The sequence below is a fragment of the Coregonus clupeaformis genome, chromosome 35 (assembly GCF_020615455.1).
Source record: "Coregonus clupeaformis isolate EN_2021a chromosome 35, ASM2061545v1, whole genome shotgun sequence".
NCBI classification, from domain to species: Eukaryota; Metazoa; Chordata; class Actinopteri; order Salmoniformes; family Salmonidae; genus Coregonus; species Coregonus clupeaformis.
This window is the reverse complement of record NC_059226.1, coordinates 6,727,346-6,734,017: the sequence shown is the minus strand read 5'-3', so window position 1 is coordinate 6,734,017 and position 6,672 is coordinate 6,727,346.

Genomic DNA, 6,672 nt, shown 5'->3' with positions numbered 1-6,672 from the left:
TTCTTGCCAGCTGTTAATTTTGTCCCAAGGCTGTGTTACTCCCGCCCGCTGGCAGGTACAAAAGTAACGTTGCGGTAGTTCTGTTCTAAGTCTATTTAATTTCAACATTACATTTTATCGATCTAATTAGTAATTATGAAAAAAACTAAAAGTGTTACTTTTGTCCCGGTTCTCCCCTAGTAATTCAATAGGTATTGAGTAGGCATACAGCAGTAATGTGTAGGCATTACGTAGTAATTCAATAGTGAACATGTAGGTATGTGTAAGTTTTAAGTATTAGATACCCAAAAGCTCAGTAGTTACACAGTAGTCATTAAGGGAAAATTATGTATTGATTTGAATAGGAAATATGTGTTGTTCACCAGTAGTGAAACTACCCAATTTATCACTAATTACTACATAAATTACTACATAAATCACTACATTTACATTTACATTTTACATTTAGCAGACGCTCTTATCCAGAGCGACTTTACAGTTTGTGCATACATTTTTTTTATATAGTGTAGTACTGGTGTACTACACACCTCAATAGCAATCAAGTAATAAAACCAGTAGGTTTTGTGTAGATCTTGTGTAGTAGAGTAGTAATTCAGTAGTACTTTTTCCACGAGGGCACAGTACTGTAGGTGCAATTACAGTGAAAAGCTATAGTACCCCTATGAGAAGATACACCACTCATCTAAACATAGTGCTTCTGGCTTTGTTGCACTATGTCATTGTCACTGAAGAGAGGGAAAACAACAAAGTGGAGGGAAGATGAAAGCTAGCGTTTGCCTGAGTCTCAGGCTCACCAACAGCAATCTCCATCCCAGGTACGCCTGTCAATCCAAAATGGCCTCCCTCAGAAGCACTCAAATCAAATCAAATCAAATTATATTTGTCACATACACGTGTTTAGCAGATGTTATTGCGGGAGTAGCGAAATGCTTGTGCTTCTAGCTCCGACAGTGCAGTAATATCTAACAATTTCACAACATATACCCTATAAACACAAATCTAGTAAGGAATGGAATTTAAGAATATATACATATATGGACAAGCAATGACAGAGCGGCATGGACTAAGATACAGTAGAATATTATAGAATACAGTATATACATATGAGATGAGTAGTGCAAGATATGTAAACATTATTAAAGTGACTAGTGTTCCATTTCTTGTGATGTGCTAGCTATTTAATACATTTTACATTTTAGTCATTTAGCAGACGCTCTTATCCAGAGTGACTTACAGTTAGTGAGTGCATACATTTTATTTTTTTATTTTTTTCATACTGGCCCCCCGTGGGAATCGAACCCACAACCCTGGCGTTGCAAACGCCATGCTCTACCAACTGAGCTACATCCCTGCCGGCCATTCCCTCCCCTGAATGCTGAGCTATAGTCAATGAACAGCATTCTTACATAGGTATTCCTCTTGTCCAGATGGGATAGGGCAGTGTGCAGTGTGATGGCGATTGCATCGTCTGTTGATCTATTGGGGTAGTAAGCAAATTGAAGTGGGTCTAGGGTGACAGGTAAGGTAGAAGTGATATGATCCTTGACTAGTCTCTCAAAGCACTTCATGACGACAGAGGTGAGTGCTTCGGGGCGATAGTCATTTAGTTCAGTTACCTTTGCTTTCTTGGGTACAGGAACAATGGTGGCCATCTTGAAGCATGTGGGAACAGCAGACTGGGAAAGGGAGAGATTGAATATGTCCGTAAACACACCAGCCAGCAGGTCTGTGCATGCTCTGAGGACGCGGCTAGGGATGCCGTCTGGGCCAGCAGCCTTGCAGGGGTTAACATGCTTACATTTCTTACTCACGTCGGCCACGGAGAAGAAGAGGCCACAGTACTTGGTAGTGGGCCTCGTCGGTGGCACTGTGTTATCCTCAAAGTGGACGAAGAAGGTGTTTAGCTTGTCTGGAAGCGACGTGGCTGGTTTTCCTTTTGTAGTCTGTGATTGTCTGTAGACCCTGCCACATACGTCTCGTGACTGAGCCATTGAATTACGACTCCACTTTGTCTCTATACTGATGTTTTGCCAGTTTAATTGCCTTAAGGAGTGAGTAGCTACACTGTTTGTATTCTGCCATATTCCCAGTCACCTTGCAATGGTTAAATGCGGTGTTTCGCGCTTTCAGTTTTGCGCGAATGCTGCCATCTATCCATGGTTTCTGGTTAGGGTAGGTTTTAGTAGTCACAGTTGGCACAACATCACCTATACACTTCCTGATAAACTCAGTCACCGTTTCAGTGTATTCATCTAAATTATCTTCGCAAGCTACCCGGAACATATCCCAGTCCGCGTGATCAAAACAATCTTGAAGTGTGGATTCCAATTGGTCAGACCAGCGTTGAATAGTCCTTAGCACGGGTACTTGCTGTTTGAGTTTCTGCCTATAGGAAGGGAGTAGCAAAATGGAGTCGTGGTCATATTTGCCGAAAGGAGGGCAGGGGAGGGCCTTATAACCATCCCGGAAGTTCGAATAGCAATGGTAGAGGATTTTAGCAGCGCAAGTACAACAGTCGATATATGTTGATAGAATTTCGGCAGCCTAGTCCTCAAATGTTCTTTGTTAAAATCCCCGGCTACAATAAATGCAGCCTCAGGATATGTGGTTTCCAAGTCCAGTGAAGTTCTTTGAGGGCTGTCGTGGTATCGGCTTGAGGGGGGATATACACGGCCGTGACTATAACCGAAGAAAATTATCTTGGGAGATAATACGGTCGGCATTTGATTGTGAGGTATTCTAGATCGGGTGAACAGAAGGACTTGAGTTCCTGTATGTTACTATAATTACACCATGAGTCGTTAATCATGAAACATACACCTCCGCCCTTCTGCTTCCCGGAGAGATATTTATTCCTGTCTGCGCGATGAACTGAGAACCCATCTGGCTGGACCGATTTTTACAGAATATCCCCAGAGAGCCATGTTTCCGTGAAAGAAAGTATGTTACAGGCCTTGATGTCTCTCTGGAAAGAAAGACATTCCGAAGCTCGTCGGCCTTGTTAACCAGAGACTGAACATTAGCGAGTAGTATACTTGGAAGCGGTGGGTGGTGTGCACGCCTCCTAAGACGAACCAGTAGGCCGCTCCTAGTGCCTCTCCTCCGCTGTTGATGTTTTGGGTCAGCCGCTGGAATCAGTTAAATTGCCCTGGGGAGAGCAAACAAAGGATCTGCTTCGGGAAAGTTGTATTCCTGGTCGTAATGCTGGTGAGTTACCACCACTCTGATATCCAATAGTTTTTCCCGGCTGTATGTAATGATACAAAACACTTTCTGAGCTAATAGTGTAAAAAATAATACATAAAAAAACAGAGCTAGTCGCGAGGCCGCCATCCTCGTCGGCGCCAAGTCAAAAGCCTGGCTGTGTCTGGGATTACTCTCAACTCAAGCCTCTGACAAGTCAAGAGCCGAGGCATCCAGAAATTCACATCTACTGCCAAACAGCGAAAGCCAAACTTTTCACTTTCTACATTTTCAGTGGAAAGAGTGTATTTCACTGTTTTGCAGTAGAGGTGAGTTTTTTGATAATATTGATATTGAAAAGCTCAATATCTAATATCGAATATATCATAGGCTTTTAAATGATTGAATCACTACTGTAGATGTAAATTGACGTGCGCTCTACGCATTGTAATGATTTGGATGGACTGTAAACAAGCATTGAGAAAGTGATACTGATGTAGTAATTTCTAAGTTGACACAGTCTTACCATCCAGGAGAATGCAAGAAGTCATTTTTGTTTGTCAGAGTGAGATTACAGACTCTCCTATCCCGTCTATATAGATCAGGAGGGCTCACCAGGAGTGGGAACTGATAACGTGAGATCTGCAGAAATGTCAATACCTATCTGTTCACAAATCCATCACTCTTCAACACTTGTCCGCACATTCAACAGTTGGCTCATTTTGTCTTCAGCTGTCGACAGACAATGTCACTGGGTGGAGATGCTTAACTAAGTGCTCAGTGATTAAGTGTGCATGTGTTTGCGTGTATCTTTCTGTCTGTCTGCCTGTCTGTCTGCCTGTCCGTACCCCTGTCTGTCTGTCCGTCCGTCCATCCGACCCTGATCATCTAGCAGGGACGACCACGGAGATCAGATCCTGGAACACTCAGCTTCCTCGGATCAATGTTCCCTCTAAAATTAGCGGCCCTACTGCCCTACCAATGCCCCAGAGTGCCTTACACAAATAAACTGGACCCAGACTGAGTGACCAAGTCTAATCCCTCAGACAGCCATTTTCTATTGGCTTTTTTATGAGTTTTTCAGTTTTTCTTTTGGCTCTAGTATCTATGTGATTTGGGTCAGGGCTGAATTTGGTCCCTGTAGTGATCCTTTGACTTGTGAAACGTCTTATGTTGTGACATGGCAGAAAATAACCACAACCTTAGACTTAATGCTCTTGTCCCTCTGTCTTAAAGTGCAAAGATTTTCAGAATGAGTTATATTTTCCATATAGTGGTTGTCCGTAGACACCGATCTAGGATCAGCTTACCCCCAAACCTAACCTCAACCATTTCAAGGGAAAAACACAATAGTGACCTTAGATCAACTTGTAGTGGTAACTTAATTCTACTTTGTGGGTGGATGTTTGGGAAGATAAACAGGTGACAAGAGGTCACTGGTGTGGATCCTTTACAGTATCTGCATATACTTCTGTAGGATATCTACAGATCTTTACGGTGAAAAAACAGACACAGCCAGCATAGATAGTGTTCATATGTGAAATGTAGGTTGGGTCATGCATGCACTCGTTAGCATATGGAGTGCAGTATGGGAAAAAGCTAATGAACATGAATTATTAATAAGTACGTGCAAAGACTGCATTTTGTCTTGAAATGTGTGAAACAACACATGAGAATTGAACTAAAGACCCTAAGACAAAACCACACACACACACACACCTTCTCATTCAGCTGACTACTCTATCTGTAGTCCTGACAGTTTTTCAGTTTGTCTGAAGTTAGGAATGAGCAGCACAGCTCTTACATTACTTCTTGCTCAGACACGCCATCATTTTCACAGATTCACCAGAACACTCTCTGGTTCTTGGATTGGGATGGAAAGTCCTTGGGGAGTCCCCGAGGTAGTGTAAGGTATTTAAACCCATAATGCACTGCTCTAAAGCTCCCTGCTGGATTTGAGTCCTCACACCCTTCCTCCATCGCCCTTTCCCGTCCTACGAATCCTTACTTGCTTTGTCACAGCGATGCTGTGGAACAGTGACAGCAGCACAGACCCAGTGTTAATGGTTTCTCCTGCCCAGATCATATTTTTCCATGTAGCGTCATTCCCCTGTGTCCTCATTGGTATCCTGGTAGGATAAATTAATCTTGACACACGTGCATTACACAACACATCATCCATTGCTCTTTTGATAGTATAGTCTATCTATAATACTATCACAGATAGAGCCAAGGGCCCTTCTTTGTACAACCCCTATGATACTAGATATACATTATATGTGATGTATGTTTTTCATAGTGTATATACTACATAGGTACCCATAAGAGATCAATTTAAATGCTTTATGACATGTCCCTCCAGGTCTCCCTCCACCTCAACAGCAAGTGCAATAGTGCACCTCAAGAGCAGGTACCTCCATAATATATATGTATGAAGAGATGACCAATCCCCAACTCCTTACTATAGTGGCTTCCTCTTCTCCTTTCCTTCTTCTGCACTGATGAGAAATAAATTGGACAGTCGAAAGAAAGTTTCTGTTTTTTTTCATAATTAGACAAGATGAAGGAGAGGAAACGCAGAGAGGAAACCACAGACTATTGAGATGCACCCAGAGACACTTAAGGCCTCTTGAATGAGACTCTCACCTTTCCTCCAGGCAGATTGAAGGAAGCCACAGCCTTCTCACTGGAAAAATGGGAGCATGTTACCTGTGGCAGAGGGGAAAAAATAGAGGCTCAGAGGAACCCTGTGACGCCATCTGAGGAGGGAGCGGGGAGTCTGAGAGGGTGACGCGCACAACTGCTGAAAGCAGGAAGTTCAATGGGGCACTCTTCCTCTGGAGGCATCAACAGTTTCCAGAACCACATTTTGATTATGACACCAATTGAGCAGTCTGTGATGCTGAAGCTGCCAGCAGGGCACCATAGATGGCTGGCAGAGTTATCTACTATAGATTCTAGGCACTATAGATAGCTGGCACGGTCATCTAGGCATGGCAGATTTCACACTGTCGGCATCCCCCATTGGTTCTTATTCTCTCCAACATCACAGTGGTAACACCAATTGAGTGCCAAATGGAGTGCACCATGAAGGGCCAATATGTACAATACGTACAGTACTGCCGAACAACGTGGCATTGTGGACACAATATGCACTCAGAGGAAGGTTACAATATCAACAGACATACATTGTAGGACCAAGAAAATACTCATTAGGATTAATCTACAGTAAGTGCTGGTTGAATTCCCTCCATCATATCCTCCTGGCTGCTCCTGACCTTGGCTGACTATACATACTGTAGCTGGGAAAAGAGTAGAGAGAGGCTCTTCTTCCCAAGCCTGGATGTCAATACAGTGGAGCAGCTGCCAATAGAGAGCGAGAGAGAGCTCTGCCAGGCTCCGGTAATGGGCTCTCTGGAAAAGCATCAAGGTTGATTGGACCAATCAAAGATACAGGCTGAACTAAACTGCTGGGTCTGAGGGCTACAT